An 18,224-nucleotide genomic window follows, 5' to 3' on the forward strand; every position below is an offset into this window, starting at 1 on the left:
TTTCAGATTTTGATTTTGTCCAACACATGCATGTTACTTTATCTTAACTTGATATATTGAGTAATGAATGTAAAGAGGGAGACTTGTTAGTGTAATAATTTGTGTTGAGTAAGCTCAATTTTAATGGCACTTAACTTCAAGTTTAGCCAAACAGTTCAATTTAATTTAATCAAGGAAAGTGGTTCCACAATATGAAATGAGTTTTCCTAAATTAAAATTACCATGTAATCTTAACTTAAAGATTTAAAGTAGAGGGAACCTATTGAATAAGTAAACTCAACTACAAATTAACTTAATCACTTTCTGTTAACTAGCATGTTGAATTCATGCTCATGGAAAACACTGTTTTGATTTGCATAGCAATTGCTCAGTGAGTAAAGCATTATGGAGCATTTTAAACTTCTACCTGTCCTCCTCGTTAGCTCAAGCGACGAGTGCCACTCTTCACCAGTGGCAGTGATGGTAACCCCCAAAACTCCAATATAACAGATACTCTAAATCTCAACACAACAAATTATTACACTAACAAGTCTCCCTCTTTATGTTCATCTTGCACAAAGACACATTAAATAACACTAAATTTGAACCTTATCAATTGCCATGCAAAGCATCCTGGAATTTAGAAATCCCCTGCCCAGTATCAGTTAACCAAACAAAAAAACATTCATGTTGTCCCAACGCAAATAGATTAAGTAAAGCCTTAAAGAGTTGAGACAGCTCAGTTAGATTAAGTTCACTTGGTTACATAAATTGTTTGAGTAATATGAATGAGGGAGGATTCAGTAAAACTGACAATGATGAAAGTAAATTTTTTGAGTGCACAACACGTGTAATGCAATTTTATATATTATTTGAAAAAGAAAAAAAAGGAATGTAGTAGCCTACATAATTTTTATTGCAAACCAAAGCTTTTGGAGAAATTTTACGTAAATTTCATGTGCATGTAAATTTAAAGTTCATCAAACTCAAAACAATAAAACAGTTCAGGTTACTTTTAAAGGTGTCAGTTTCATGAACTCAAAAGAAAGAAAGAGTTTTAAATACTCATCAAGGTTAATTTATTTGAGCTAATTTGTTTGATTTATTTTTTCACTACTAAATACAATTAATTACTTTGAGTCTTGGGGTTTAAAGTGCAAGTTAAAAAGCTCTGCCGAAGCATTTAACAGCTACCCGTAGGAACGCGTAAAATCCACTTTGAGGATATACAGATAGAAATAAAGCAGAAATATAGCAAATTAAATTCCCAAAACCACAATGGAACTTTCCTATTTGAAATGTCCATTGTGCTATGGATGCCCCTGCCAGTGTTGGTTACAGCAAAAGTCGAAATGTTCTCAACCTTTGGTCGCAGTGACGAGTGTCAATTTCACAAACCCTTGCATTTTTCCTCTACTTCAATGGATTGGCAGTGTAAACTCTTGTAGATGCCCTTAGGTTGTGAAAAACACTAGTTTCTAATATTAAAGTATAGGTCTTGTCATGAATTACACTCCTTGTGCTTTAATTCAGTTGCAATACATTTATGCTGCCACAAGATGGTATGGCTCCTTCACTCATTACAAAGTACTCGCTGTAAAGTTTGCAGCCTAAAGCAGTGCAGTCACTGGAACTGCTTTTATTGGACGTTTGATTTATGATAATACAAAAACAGTGTGGTATTCTTTTTCATGTGAATTTTGTGACCAGAACTCGCTCTCCTCTATCATCTGCCCGATCCTCGGGCTCCACGGCGTGGCTGAGACCCAGTGGCTCACTGGCAGGTGTTGGTCCTCCTGTCGGCCTCAGCTAAGGGAACTTCACTGGGCCTTTGTGCCCGCTTCAGCCTGGCTCTGCTGTCCCGCTGGCAGATGGCATCAAGCTGCGGGTGCCTCTCCCAACTATAATTACCAGCTTCAGCTACAGATGGAGACAAGCAGGCGCGATGGTCCTTGTATCCTCTGTGGCCTTCACCAACCTCCGCAGTCTGCCCTGAAAAGCCTAAACAGGCCTGCTGCTAGGACAAACCTCCACATATCTCATCAACTGCTAAAGTGTCTGTGAGCTTCCCACAGATTAAATACTGTGTAGATGTTCCATGGCCTAGTGTAAAATCAGACATGCAGTATTAGTTTAGTATTACTTTATTGATTGTTATTTACACAAAGCAACATTATCAATAAGCTCTTTGCAGCAGTACCAGTTGATAAAACAATTTAAACTTTTAAAGGAATGACTTTTAAAGCATAACAGAAATGAACATTCTGTTATCATTTACTCACTCATGTCATCCCAAACCACTATTATTTACTTTCTTCAGTGGGACACAAAAGGAAGAAATTTTGAAGACTGTATTGGTTGCTCTTTTCCATGCAACAATTATAATGAATGAGGACTGAGGCTACAAGCTACAAATGGATGCAAAGCACAATAAATCATAAAAGTTGTCCATTGTAATTGTGTGCTATTTCAAGTTTATGAAGCCATACAAAACCTTTGAGAAACAGACCATAATTTAAGTTGTTATTCACAGAGTTAATGAGAGAAGTAGTGATTACTGATTTGTGAAATATATATATATATTTTTTTTAATCTGATCTTTTCAGTGAATCTGGTTCACAAAACCTGTCTAAACTATAAAGGTTTCTTGTTAACAGACTGATCCAAATCTCGAGTGCTTTACTGACTCAATCCAGTGATGCTGTTGATTATCAAAGACTATTAATGAATTATGACTTAAATGTTGTTCTGTTTCTCACACAAAGCTATTGTATGGTTAAACAATTGTATGTTTTTTGCAACTGTAAGAACAATTTGTTGGTTGAACTACAATTAATTTTCATATCGCTGTGGGGGGGGGTCTGCTCTTCTCATGTCATCTCAGAGATGTTATGCTGCCTCTCAGACATCCTAAAATGGACAGCAACTCATCACCTTAACCTCAGCTTTGATAAGTCTGTGCTACTTTTGCTCCAAGCTACAGTAAGCACTCCCCCACTCTCCCTCTCCAGTCTCTGTTGAAGATCAATGCTTCCTGGTTCATTAAGTGGTCCTTGATAACCAACTGATCTTCACTGATCATACTGCAGTAACTGCACAGCCCTGCTATAAAAAATCCAGCTTAACCAACATGCAATTCCCATGCTGGTCTAAGCTGTTTAATGCTGGTTAGTGCTGGTGTGGGGCTGGTCTAGCTAGCGGAGCAGCATAGCCATGCTTTTCAACAGCAAATCCCAGCTGGTGAAGTTGGTTGACCAGCATGGTCTTTCAGGTGAAACTGGTTTAGCTAATTAAAAAGCCTGGTAGGGTCACCAGCACACAAAACTCAACTTAAGCTGGTGACCAGCAATGCTGGATTTTTTAGCATGCAGTTCTGCTGCTTTGTGCTGCAATGCACAGGGAATATCCAGATCCTGAACTCCTGTGTTATCTCTTTGACTAGCAGGCTGTTATTCCCTTTTTCCTGACCTGCCTGCATCTTTCAATCCCTTGCATGCTTTCAAAATGAAGGGCTGCATCCCAATTCACATACAAGTGTCTGTACTTTGGCGATGATGGGAAAGTCCATACTTTTTAGTGTGTAGAAAGATAGTATACACCAGTATTGGGACATGACTATTGTGTCGCTTAATTATGTGTTGGTGAGCAATATTAGCTCAAAAACGTACTTTGTACTTTTGTATTTGTTGGATCGTACAGGATGTGGCTAAGTTCTTTATTTTGTATCTTGTGCAAAAATGCCACAAAAGACTCAATGCGTATTCTTATTTTTCTGAAATGACCTTGACTATGCAAATTATTTTGGTAAGAAAATAAAAATAAAAATGTTGGGTGCTTTTCACCAGCAAAACCCAACTGGTGAAGCTGGTTGACCAGTATTATCTAACAAAGCAGGTTAAGCTAGTTTAAAAGCCTGGGTGAAGACACCAGCACACCAGCATCACATGCTGGGGTACCAGTACCCAAAACACAACATAAGCTGCTGACCAGCAATGCTGATCTTTTCAGCAGGGTTGGAAAAATAAGTATATAAAATGTAAGCAATTTCACTGGTGGACCACACTGTAGATCTCAATAAATATCCAAACTACTTCTATGCACAACAGCCCAAATTGTTTGTACCTGTCCCGCTTGATTACTTGGTTGCCGTGTTAGTAAAAGCTCTGTAAGATGAATGTCTAAGAGTGTTTTAAAGTGTGCCTAGACTAGCGGGAGTTGGGTTAGTTCTCATGCCCAGCTGGCTCTTCTCTGAATCAGACGTGGCTCTGCAGTAACAGATGGGGACTCAGGGGAGACTTTGAAAGAAACACGCCTCACATATCAGACGCTCTCTGCTCCAGATCCACACTACTCTACACATGTCCCCCTTCAAGATGCACCCTTAGTCCTTGTGGAGTACAGCTATTAAACATTTCTTCATTAACTCATTTAATATATTAAATATGACGTTACTAATTGGATAGTTGTGTCAGCACTTTGGGGAAATTTCAGGGGGGAGTGAAATTGTCTTTCTGTACTTTACAAATCTAGCACACATAAAATTAAATAATATCACACTAGCAAGAGTTTATACAACAGTTTCAGAAGCAAGAAGGACTAACTGTTGTATAAAACCTGAAACATATTCTAGGCAAGTACAGTACATGAATTCAGGTGCTTCTATTGCATCATTGCGTTACAAATTTGTCAGACTGCCATTCATGACATAAAGCAAGTGTGCACTGCATTCTCAAAGTTGCCACAAGGGTCTCTATATCAGACATTAGTGAGAACTCTGTTTCTACAGTGAGTTTTCTCTTTCAAGCCAACTACTGTCATGGCAGAGCACCAGTTTGAAGAGAATGTTGCTGAGCAAGTAAGGTAAAGTCAATATATTCATACTGCAGTAACATACCTGAATAATAACACATACAGTTTAATAGTGCAGACTTTTGGAGCATGATCACTCGGGAATTCGGCATGTTGTTTCTGAGTGTTCCAGTCCCTAGGATCGGCCACACTGTGCTGACTTACCGACAAGCGGCATATTCTATTAGACATTTTTGCATCGGTCTGCATGTTTACCTTCCCCTGTGGCACGATCGGTAGTGTGTCACGTAGTGTCAGCAGTATGAGAGACCTGTGTTTAGATCACACGTTTAAACCAGGAAATAATCAGGTTTGCATAATCAGTGACGAGTGTGATTCAGAGGTTGCATTTTTCCCTCAAACATTGCTTTTTTACTCTACTGATGATAAGGTTTAGTTTTGGGGTTTGGGGGTACAGTTTATAAAATATGCATTCCTCTTCACTGTTTTACATGTACAGCTGAAAACAACTTGCTTCACAACTCACTTTTGGCACCCCTCCATGGACAATGCACCTGGAAAATGGAGCTCACACATGCCCATATGCCCAACAACACTTATCGCTTTGGCCACTGGGGGGAGTGTATCACAATTCAGTAAGCAGAGACTGATTTCAGTTAAAGAAAAGTCCTGATTGCACTGAGGAATCAGTCTGGAGTTTTGAATGTAACTCTATCACCCCCTTTAATACTGAGGTGAGTTACCACCACAATAATGCAAGAACACACATTGGTATGTTCAACCGGACTGCGCGTTGGAATAGCATTGGCCAAATGCTCTGGTCTGCATTCGAGTACTTGTGTAAAGTGAATCCACCAACATCACCCTTGAGGGAGTCTTCCCATCCATCCAGGCTGTCACATTCGCTGCTCTCTAAGGCAACATTGCTGGGAGGACCGTGGCTAATAGGGGCTGCAACAGGTCAGGCCAGTTTTGAGAAGGGAACAGGGGGGAAGAGAGGTAGAGGTGACCTTCTTACTGTACCGTTTTAGCCTGGCCAGGCCGGTGTGGTGGAAGGGATGTGTCCGTGGGGAAAGTCAGACAGATGCTGTTTCTCTCGCTCTCTCTTTTCCACCCTGTGGGTGAGACAGAGTGCAGTCTGGCCTGTGCAGCTGCCACCCACACCATCAGGAGCCTGTTCTGCCTGTATCTCCTCTATGACCTACACTCCAAACTTCACTTAGATGAACACTTTTCCACAGACCACACCACGGTTATTGTTGTTTTGAATCTAGTTTTTATTGCTATTTTATTTTCAATTTGTCCTTTTAGTTTAATTTATGTTAGTTTTCACTCTATCATTTTAGTTTTATTTGTTGCATTGTTTTCTAGTTGGTTCATTTTTAGTTTTCCAGTACGTTTTTAAATTTTAGGTTTTTCTTTTACAGCTTCCAAAGTTAAATGAATAGGTCACCCCAAAATTATAATTCTCTTATCAGTTACTCACCCTTATGCCATCTCAAACTCGTATGACTCACTGTCTTCTGCGGAACACAAATTTTTTTTTTTATGGATGTATGATTTTTTTATTAATTTTTTGGTCTATACAATGCAAGTAAAGATTTTTGTCTGTTTCTCACCAAAAACCGATTGTTCCGCTTCAGATGACCTGAATTAAACCATTCGAGTCAAATGGATTACTTTTAAGCTGATTTTATGTCCCTTTTGGAGCATGAAAAAATGTTTTGGACCCCATTGACTTGCAATGTATGGACAAACCCACATTTTATATCTAAAAATTATTTATATATTTGTTTGCGCTCCACAGAAGAAAGTCATACAAGTTTGAGATGACATAATGGTGAGTGATTGAAAATTATCATTTTGGGGTGAACTATTCCTTTAAGCACATATATGATATGCAACCATAGCACCTTTCTCAGATAAGGCTTTTTATATCTGTGTATTGACTGTGGAAATCTGTGCAAGTGTGTTTGTTGATGAGTAAATGTATGGGCAAAAGGGGGGCTGGGAGAAAAAGCCAGAAAGTTGGGGGAAGCTTCATACCAGCTGCTAAACATGACATTTCCTGGCTGGGCCTTCGGTCCCCAGCAGGGGCGACATCTGTGTGCCTGCTTTCATCGCCCTCTGCTCCTCAGGCAAGATGGCTGAACTACCTGCAATAGGGCACAGGCCCCAGAGACAGCCAGCACTCTCTACTGCAGCCAGCCAAAACCTTTCCCATCTGGGCTCCTGTTGCCTGGGGCCTGAAGCCCCCCAGCTGCAGTGCTTACACTTCCATTGGCCCCGTTTGATTCTCCACCCACAGCCCACACTGGTACACACACCAGTCACCTCTGAGCTATTCTCATTGAAATATTGGAGTTGTGGTTTTGAAGGAGCAATATCAGTTAGTGGTGGGAATCAGCAGGGTCCAGGCGATATGATATTACATCGATATCTGGGTCACAATGAGATAATATTGTAATTCTGTATGTTAAGTACATTTTGATTCAAAACTGTGACATATTGGGAACTTTTATTCACTCGTTTCTTTATCGTCTTCAGTGAAAGGGAATAGCCCCCGGAACACCCTAGATTTAATGTTGGCAGATTTCTGAGCATACCATCAGATTAAATCCTGCAGGCACCTATTTTTAGTATTAATCAAACAACCATTTTGAAAAGAAAACCACTCTTTTTTTTTTGTTTTGTTTATCACTGTTCTTAGTTAACTTTAGGCTATTCTTAGTTCTACATTATTATAACTTTTTACCTGAGTAATTACATGACATTACTTGACAACTGAGTAATAACATGACATTGTTTTCATTATGTAGCCTACATTAATATTTAACTTTTTAAATAGGCTGAAGGAGTGTTCATAGCATATTACCAGTTTTTTTCTGTGGTGTCATAATTGGTATCAAGAATCGTGAAATTTTACTGGTATTGGTACAGACTGCTAAAATTTTGGTTGACAACCTTAATGTCCTGGTTACTTTCGTAACCTCCGTTCCCTATCTGTCACTCACTCGACGTTGTGTCGATGTAGTGACACTAGGGGTCCCAATACAAAACGCCACAACTAGCTGAACTGTGTTACGTGGACAGGCAGTGCGAGACGGGCAGACCGCTGTGTGCCTCGTAGCCAGCACACCAGGCTGTCACGTAACCTCCCCCAACGCTCTTAAGAGCGTCGAACGGTCCTTTGGGAACAAGTCGACTGCCCAACAAATAGGGACAGGCTAGCCCAGCCGAGGCCTCTTTCCTCTTTTTTTCTCCCCAAAAAAGAGTGGAATTTTTTAACCGACTGGGGGCCATAAATGTCTACGTCGGGGGGGTGTCACTCCCAAGGGGAAGATACTGCGGAGAGAGGGGGGGGGGGGTATTTTGAGTGGAAATACATCACATGGTCTTACCAAGTCTTGTCGGAAGTATGTCATGTGGAGAAGCCGCATAGTAGGTCCTACCCAAGGGGGGAGGAGTTTCTACAAACATGGTGACCGGGGGAAGAGGGGCCTCTGCCTAAGGAAGACGCAGTTTACCGACAGGGAAAAGATTTAGCGGAAGATATCACATGGGGTCACCTACGGGGAACCAGCACATGTGGAGCACCTCCCCAGTACAGGGCCAAATTAGAACACGTACTGGGCCAGCAGCGAGTCTCTCCGCAAACTCGTCTACCACAGGGCTAAGGAGGAAAGTCATCTAGGGATCACAGCTTGTGAACACAACTGGGGGTCAAAAGCACATGTCTTCACCTCAAGGGAGGGTAAAGGCGCTATGCGCAAGCGATACACCTGGCCAGCTGTCCCGGAACTTACCTGCTCGTACCTGACAATACAGGGATGAAACCGGCTCAAACCGGAGATTGTAGAACCTCACAAAGGTGTTGGGTGTTGCCCAGCCCGCTGCTCTGCAGATGTCTGCCAAAGAGGCGCCACTGGTCAGGGCCCAGGAGGCCACTACACTCCTAGTAGAGTGGGCTCGGAACCCCACGGGGGGGCAACACGTCCTTAGCGTGATATGCCATCATGATGGCGTCAACAACCCAGTGGGCGATCCTCTGTTTGGAGACAGCACTTCCTTTCCGCTGTCCACCAAAGCAGACAAAGAGCTTCTCGGAGCTTCTAAAGCTCTGCGTGTGGTCCAAATAGATGCGTGAAGCACGCACCAGACACAGAAACGCCAAAGCTGGGTCTGCCTCCTCCTGGGGCCGCGCTTGCAGGTTCACCACCTGATCCCTAAAAGGGGTCGTGGGAACCTTGGGCACATAGCCCGGTCGGGGTCTCAGGATCATGTGAGAGTAACCCGGACCGAACTCCAGGCATGATTCGCTGACAGAGAACGCCTGCAGGTCCCCTACCCTCTTGATGGAAGTGAGCGCAGTCAGGAGGGCAGTCTTCAAAGAGAGTGCCTTAAGCTCGACTGACTCCAGGGGCTCAAAGGGAGCTCCCCGTAGACAGCGGACGCCACTGAACCTGGGCGGGTGCCTGGTGAACTGAATCACATAGCCGAGTCGGATGGTCCAGGTCAGCCAATGCAACGGGTTGGAAAGTGCGAGCCTCACATCCAAACTCTGGGCGAGGGGGACCAAGGGGACAATCACGTCGGACATATCGGCAGGTGGGGCCTCGCGGCAGGGCGGAGCCTGAGGCGCCATGTTGAGGGGGCTCGAACCCCGTGGCCATGCTGAGTCCAGAGACATCAAAGCACTTACCTGGCTCCTGATGCCTACCATAAGATTGGTCGAGGAGGGGGGAGGAGGAATATCGTCCCCGCAGTCCATTGGAACCAACCCGGTGTGGGCATGTTTGTGCCACAGCTGGGTGTGCAGGGGCGGGGGGTCCGCCGCTGGAGCGCCAAACCTGCTGAAATGGGACGGTGGACAGTGGTCATGATGACGGCCGTGCGCACCTGACATGTGACACAGGGGACAAGAAAACCACTCTTTTGTTGAAGTTTTGGGTACCGCAGCCTCTTGGGCATGCGGTATCCAAAACTTCAACAAAAGAGTGGTACTCTGCTGCTTCACCGCCGAGAACTGCTGGGCAAAGTCCTCGACGGTGTTGCCGAACAGGCCAACCTGGAAAATGGAGGCGTCAAGGAACCATGCCTTGTCAGCCTCTCTCATCTTGACCAGGTTGAGCCAAAGGTGGCGCTCCTGGACCACCAGGGTGGACATTGCCTGCCTGAGAGACCGCGCCATGACCTTCATCGCCCAGAGAGCGAGGTCGGTCGCCAAGCGCAGTTCCTGCATCAATCCCGGGTCAGAACTAACCTCGTGCAGCTCTTTCAGTGCCTTGGCTTGGTGTACCTGCAAGAGAGCCATGGTGTGCAGGGCGGAGGCGGTTTGTCCAGTGGCACCGCAGGCCTTAGCCGTCAGAGATGACGTAAACCTGCAGGCCCTGGATGGGAGCTTCGGGCGCCTTATCCATCTGGGGGATCACCGAATAATCATTGGCCACCCCACCATCGAGGGTAGTGAGAGCGGGGGAGCTGAAAGATTGGGATCGGGTAGTAAAAGGTGCCCCCCATGATCTTGTCAGCTCCTCATGCACTTCTGGGAAGAAAGGGACAGGGGCTGGGCGTGGCCGTTAGCGGCGCTCTGGGCCCAGGAACCAATCATCAAGCCGCGAGGGTTCAGCAGAGAGTGGTGGGTTCCACTCTAGCCCGATGCTCACAGCTGCCAGGGAAAGCATGTCCATCATCTCCGCATCGGCCTGAGACCATACCCAAAGAAGGAAGCCCAGCTGAAGCCTCTGCGTCAGACTGGACGAGCCCGCTCTCCATTGCTGCCCTCGATAACTCATCATCTTCCCGGGCCCCAAATAAGAGGTCAAACTCGCCCTGAGACGAGCCGGCAATCAAGCGAGCGTGCTGAGGAATGGGAGGTCCGTGGGGGGTTACCCGGCGGAGGTGCTCCCATTGAAGTCCCCAAATCACCCCCAGTGCTAACCGACATGGCCTCATACCCGTAGGTAGAAGGACCGAGGCTGGGAGCCGCTGGGGTGGCTTGCTTTCTTATGAAGGCAAGCCGCGACCGCAACGTTGCCATGGTCATATTCTCTCAATGAGGACAAGACCCATCCACGAACGATGTCTCCGTGTGGGCAGTGCCCAGAAACGTAAGACAGTGATCATGGCTGTCAGAAGCAGAGAGATAATGGCCGCAACCAGGAATAACACACAAACGGAAAGGCATCTTTAAAAAGACGTTCCGTGTGTGCCGCTCTTTTAGGATTGAAAATATCTTTTAGAATACTCTTTTGTTTTGCTCTGCCGAAGCACCCAGGGGCGTTCTCTGCACTCCACGGGTGCAGAGGGGGAGAAGCTGCTGAAATGCACCTAAAAAATCCAGCAGTTTGAGGTGAACGTAGGGAGAATTGAATTCAGTGCACTGAATGCAATCGCTTGGCTCCGAAGAGAAAATCTGAATAAGTGGTTGCATACCAGCTCCTTTTATACCTGTATGTCCGGGAGAGTGGCATGCAAATTCCACTCGCCAATTCCCATTGACCTTTTTTCAAAAAGCAGAGGTGTTTGGGGCTCTCAAGAGTGACCCCTAGTGTCACTACATCGACACAACGTCGAGTGAGTGACAGATAGGGAACGGCCAGATATCCTTACAAATTAAATACATTTTATAGACTTAATCTTACCTCATTCTGAATTGGTCAAATATAAATAATTACGTTTTGATTCTTACACACTTATTGAGTGGTGGACTTTTCCCCAAAAAAATATTCATGTGAGAAATTTAGCTTAAACTATAGATTCTTGGTGTTATAATATTGATAGAAAGCCTATGTTAGATTGAGGTAGAATATAGCAGTAAATTGCCATTTCGATTTTTGCCTCTCCTCCAATATCTATTCATAACATACTATAAATTCCTCACTGCAGCTTTTAAAGTGCTTTAATAAACACATCCACGATTGTGACACTCATGTAGAGGCACAGGAAAAATAATACTTCAGTCAGTACAGAAGTCGCTGGTTACAGGAAAACACGGCATATCTTGCCATTTCCACAGTTCCTGTAACTGTGTACATTTAAACCCACCCTCTCTTGGTTCCATGAGAAGATATAATGACTTATGAGAGAAAAGTGCAGCACAGTTACACATGGGAAAAGATTTTTGATTCTTTACCTTAGTTCATTGAGCCACACTTTCTCACAGAAAATATTGTGCAGCTCACTCCACGCAAATTTTTCCTCACAGATCCCAAAACTCCAGATAAAATTGCAAAACTGAAGCAGCAACAGACTTATCAAAGCCACATGTTGAGTAGGGGACTCTGGTTTGCCACAGTGAACGCCTGGACAATGCGGTTTTGGACAATTCCAGTTTCACATAAGTATGCTGTAAGGCAATGCAGAGTTTCTACCCGGAAAAAGGTTAAAGAAAAAGACAGAACATGTTCCGGGAAGGGCTGCATCAGAGCTATAATTATGAAATGATATTGTAAGTAATTTTAAAGACATATATGAGATGACACATAACATGACAATGGACTTTTTTATCACATCAAGAATTTAGGTTAGAATTCACATGTAGAAATGAAAGGGATCTTCGATCCTGCAACTGATCACTTTTTTTTTTTTACGTTTTTCATCATTTTTAATCACCTTTTTGCCCTCACTGGTTCTTTTTAAATGGTCCTGTGGTGTGACAAATTATTTTTCAAAAGTACAAATATTCCATGTAGTCTCTTAATTAAAGGATTAGTTCACCCAAAAATGAAAATGCTCTCATTATTCACTTACCCTGATGCCATCCCAGATGTGTATAACTGTCTGTCTTCAGCAGAACACAAATTAAGATTTTTAGAAGAAGATAGAGCTCTGTCAGGTCCTTATAATGCAAGTAAACAGGTCCATCCAAAAGTCACATTAAGGCAGCATAAAAGTAATCCATGTGACTCCAGTCGATCAATGAATGTCTTCTTTTTGTGTTTGTGTAAAAAAATAAATCGATAATTAAAATGTTATTAACTTTTAAAAAGCGCTTCCTGCCAGCATGACGCGTCACGTAGCTGTCGTGTGACATAAGCGCGTTGGCAAGTTCGCTCGAGAATTCGGAAGCGGCACTTATTTACAACAGAAAAACAAATGTCATGGGAGAGTTCGGCCATTTCAAACAGCATCAGAGCCCTGGATGGAAGTGGCAATTTAAAGTTAAAAACGTTTTGATTATCGACTTATTTCTTACATAAACCTATCGATTAGCTTCAGAAGACATTCATTGATCAACTGTAGTAATGTGGATTACTTTTATGCCACCTAAATGTGTCTTTTGGAACATGCTGACACCCGTTTACTTGCATTATAAGGACCTGACAGAGTCTTCTTCCAAAAATCTTCATTTGTTTTCTGCTGAAGAAAGACTATTCCTTTAATATGAGGCCATAAAAGCTGAATGTATAATAATTAAAAAAGAATTAGCAAAATGTTGTTTAAAAGGTTTTAGATGGAGCATACTCTAGCATGTCATACCAGAAGTCAGCTAGTCAACTACCCAACCCACCTCTACAGAGAATGTAAATTTAATAGTTACAAAAACATAATTGCCTTGATAGCGATTGGAGGATTTAACAAATCACCATAATGGATATGATACTGGGTTCTTTGACTTTGGCGTCATTGAACCGAAGTGAGCGTATTTAACATGCTGAGCTTTTTGAAACTTGAAACTTTGAGACATCAACCCTCCCTTATCACTTTTAAATTATTCCCAAAACAATTTCAAGCTATCAAAAAATGAACTCTGTAGCCAGGATAACAGATTTATTACTAGTCATTTGCATTTCTAGTCATTAGCCAATCCTTTTCTGTCACCATTCTCAGACAAATATTCAAGCGCATCTGTTTTGAGTTCTCCAGCAAAAACCAAAATCTCTCTCTCTCTTCCACTTTGTTGATTGAGGAAGTTATCTGCAAATTTTCTAATGGACATATTCTGGTGTCTTTCTCTTAGGTTAATGATTTCCTTCTCTCTTCCAAGCCATTTATTCATTTTCTTAAGAGAATTTGGTCTCGCCCTTCACTAAGAGACAATTACTTCTCTGTGAAACTGATGGGACAGTTTGGCAAACAATGGATTTCCTCATGTCATCTCTCAAGGAAAAAGTGTGCTTGGCTCAAAATAAAAAAATATAACACTGTCACAACATAAGGCAAACCCACAGCCTGTGAAGAACAGGCACCAAGCCAAGCACTTTTATGAGAGAGGAGGACATATTTATGCAGTACTTACACTAATGGAAGTACATTTAAGAGGTAAAAGCAGGGAAATGCATTCCATTTTCTCCTTAAAATTTCCTAAAAAAAAAAAAATTTAAATGAAAACATCCTGGTTACTTTCGTAACCTCTGTTCCCTGATGGAGGGAACGAGACATTGTGTCGATGTAGTGACACTAGGGGTCACCCTTGGGAGCCCCAAACACCTCTGATCTTTGAGAAAAGGTCAATGGGAATTTGCGAGTGGAATTTGCATGCCACTCCCCCGGACATACAGGTATAAAAGGTGCTGGCTCACAACCACTCATTCAGGTTTTGTGCTGAGGAGCCGAGACAAGGTCCCGGCCATTTCAGCGGGTAGTTCAGTGTTGTGGCAAGAGGGACACAACGTCTTGTTCCCTCCATCAGGGAACGGAGGTTACGAAAGTAACCAGGACATTCCCTGTCTGTCACTCACTCGACATTGTGTCGATGTAGTGACACTAGGGGTCCCTATACAAAACGCCACAATAAGCTGAACTGTGTTACATGGACTGGCGGTGCGAGACGGGCAGACCGCTGTGTGCCTCGTAGCCAGCGCACCAGGCTGTCACGTAACCTCCTGCAACTCGGGGACAAGTCATCTGCCCAAAAAAATGGGGACAGGCTAGCCCAGCCGTGGCCTCTTCTCCTCTTTTTTCTCCCCAAAAAAGAGTGGAAATCATTTTCCGACTGGGGGCCATAAGTGTCCGCGTCAGGTGGGTGTCAAGGGGAAGACACCACAGAGACCACACCCTGCCCAGAGGAGAAGTCCCGTGGTAGGTCCTACCCGAGGGTGGAGGAGCTCTACAGACACTGTGACCAGGGGCAGAGGAACCTCAGCCCAAGGAAGACGCAGTTTACCAACAGGGAAACCATTTTGTGGAAGATACATCACACGGGGTTTCCTACGGGGAACTAGCGCATGTGAAGCACTTACCCCAGTACAGGGCCTTGTTAGCACACATACTGGGCTGGCAGCGAGTTTCTCCACAAACCCGCCTGCCACAGGGCTAAGGAGGAAGGTCATCCAGGGTCCAACGTTATGAACACGACTGGGGGTCAAAGCACACGTCTTCACCTCGGGGAGAGGAAAGGTGCTATGCGCAAGTGGTACACCCGGCCAGCTGTCCCGGAACTTACCTGCTCGTACCTGACAACACACAGGATGAGACCGGCTCAACCTGGAGATTGAAAAACCTTGCAAAGGTGTTGGGTGTTGCCCAGCCCACTGCTCTGCAGATGTCTGCTAAAGAGGCACCATTGGTCAGGGTCCAGGAGGCTGCCACACTCCTAGTAGAGTGGGCTCGTAGCCCCAAGGGGGGCGGCATGTCCTGGGCGTGATATGCCATCACGAGAAAGAAGGTTCTTCCTCAGGGGCATTCGCCAGGGAGGGGCTGTCACGAGGAGCGTGAGGTCCGAGAACCAAGACTGGGTGGGCCAGTAGGGTGCTGCTAGGATGACCTGCTCCTTGTCCTCCCTGACCTTGCACAACGTCTGTGCAAGTAGGCTCACTAGGGGCAACGCATACTTGCGCAGCCCCAGGGGCCAGCTGTGTGCCAGCACATCTGTGCTGAGGGGAGCCTCGGTCAGAGAATGCCAGAGCGGGCAGTGGGAGGATTCCCGGGAAGCGAACAGGTCTACCTGCGCTTGACCGAATTGACTCCAAATCAGCTGGACCACCTGGGGGTGGAGTCTCCACTCTCCCCTGAGCGTGACCTGCCGTGACAACGCGTCCGCTGCGCTGTTGAGGTTGCCCAGGATGTGAGTGGCTCACAACGACTTGAGTCGCTGCTGACTCCAGAGGAGGAGACGGTGGGCAGGTTGCGACATTTGACAAGAGCGCACGCCGCCTTGGCGGTTGATGTATGCTACTGTCGCCATGTTGTCCGTCCGGACCAACACGTGCTTGCCCTGGATCAATGGCCAAAACCTCCGCAGGGCAAGCAACTCGAGGCAGTTGATGTGCCAACGCAGTCATGGGCCAGTCCAAGGATCGGCAACTGCACGCCCGTTGCACACGGTGCCCCAGCCACGCTTGGAGGCATCCGTCATAACCACGACACGCCTGGAGACCTGCTCTAGAGGAACCCCTGCCCATAGAAATGCTTGGTCGGTACAAGGGCTGAACAGATGGCAGAAGACCGGCATGACGAGCACGCGGTGTGCCCTGTGGCGCCATGCCCATCTCTGACTCGAGCCAGTGCTGAAGCGGTCTCTTATGTATCAACCCGAGCGGCATGACCACCACCGAGGACGCCATATGCCCCAGGAGCCTCTGAAACAGCACTCGCTTGTGAGGCGCACCATCATTGAGACTGAGTCTAATTCCATGCCGAGAAAAGAGATGCTCTGAACCGGGGAGAGCTTGCTTTTTTCCCAGTTGACCCGAAGCCCCAACCGGCTGAGGTGCCTGAGCACCAGGTCACTGTGCGCACACAACAAGTCCCGCAAGTGAGCCAGAATCAGCCAGTCGTTGAGATAGTTGAGGGTGCGAATGCACACTTCCCTTAATGGTGCAAGGGGTGCCTCTGCGACTTTCATGAAGGCGTGAGGTGACAGGGACAGACCGAATGGGAGGACTTTGTACTGGTATGCCCAGCACTCGAAAGCAAACTGTAGGAAAGGACTGTGTCGAGGTAAAACCAAGACGTGGAAGTACGCGTCCTTTAGGTCTACCGCCGCGAACCAATCTTGATGTCAGACGCTCGCTAAAGTGCGTTTTTGCGTCAGAATCTTGAATGGGAGTGTAAGGCCTGGTTCAGAACTCACCGGTCCAAGATTGGCCGCAACCCACCGTCTTTTCTGGGTACGTTGAAGTAGGGGCTGTAAAACCCCTTCCTTATCTGAAAGGATGGGCTCTATCACGTCCTTCCGTAGGAAGTGCCAAAACGAGATTGCGAACTCGCACTGAGACGAGCTGGCAGTCTCATCCCAGTGGGGCAAAGGAGCGTACTGGGGAATGGGAGGTCCGTGGGGAGTTACCCGGCGGAGTGGCTCCCACTGGGGTCCCCAAATCGCCCCCAGTGCTAACCGACGCGGCCTCAAACCCCTAGGTAGAAGGACCGAGGCGGGGAGCTGCTGGGGTGGCTTTTTCCTTTAAGGAAGGAAAAAACCTCAACCGCAACGTTGCCATGGTCACGCTCTTGTAGTGAGAACATGACCTGTCCACGAACGCTGTCTCAGCGTGGGCAGTGCCCAAGCACGTAAGACCGCGATCGTGGCCATCGGAAGCGGAGAGATAACGACCGTAACCAGGAAATACACACAAACGGAAAGGCATCTTTAAAAAGACACTCTCCATTAATGCCACTCTTTTAGAAGGGAAAATATACTATTTCAGTAGGAAGAATATACTCTTTTAGCTGCTGAAGCGCCCAGGGGCATTCTCTGCACTCCACCGGTGCAAGTTGGGGAGAAGCCGCTGTAATGTGCCGTAAATCCAACAGCTTTTCTAGGTGACCCGTCCCATTGGCCTTTTCTCAAAGATCAGAGGTGTTTGGGGCTCCCAAGGGAGCGTAGTGTCACTACATCGACACAACATCGATTGAGTGACAGATAGGGAACCAAAATTCAGTTTAAATGGCCCAAAATCTTACTTAGCAATGGTAATGCCTCATGAGATAGCTGCAACATGCCTAGGCCTACAAAATCATGCTGTAAAATTAATGCTCTAAAACTAATTGCAAATAATCCCTACTTGTGGGTATACAACTTGGCTTACAACCATATCTGTTTGTGCATCTTTCCTTAAAAGTTGAATTTTTTTTTGTATTTGTTTTTTGTTTTTTTGTCCTGCTTAATGTGGATAGCACCATATGTATGTAAGCCATTTGCTGGTTGACTTCCTGAAGAGTGTAAACATGTTGCCTCTGAGGTTCTATCAGAAATATGTTCTTTTAGTTTAAGAATCCTAACCAGCCCGACACAGCAACATTGGCTCAACCAATGGCATAAGTTTGGGCCGGGACTATCTGTTTGTCTAACCAATGGTAAGGGCAAGTCTTTGGGAAATATGTTTGAAAACAATCTTTTTTTTTTTTGCAATTCCATTTGGTGCTGCTAGTCAGCATGATCAAACAGGAAAATGGCATGTTGCTACCAAATGTTCCAGTATTCTCAAATCAACCCCATTCTGCTGAATTACTGACAAGCGCCATCCCCTATTAGACATTTTTTTATCAATTATAAT

The sequence above is a fragment of the Myxocyprinus asiaticus genome, chromosome 25 (genome assembly GCF_019703515.2).
Source record: "Myxocyprinus asiaticus isolate MX2 ecotype Aquarium Trade chromosome 25, UBuf_Myxa_2, whole genome shotgun sequence".
In the NCBI taxonomy this organism is placed as follows: Eukaryota; Metazoa; Chordata; class Actinopteri; order Cypriniformes; family Catostomidae; genus Myxocyprinus; species Myxocyprinus asiaticus.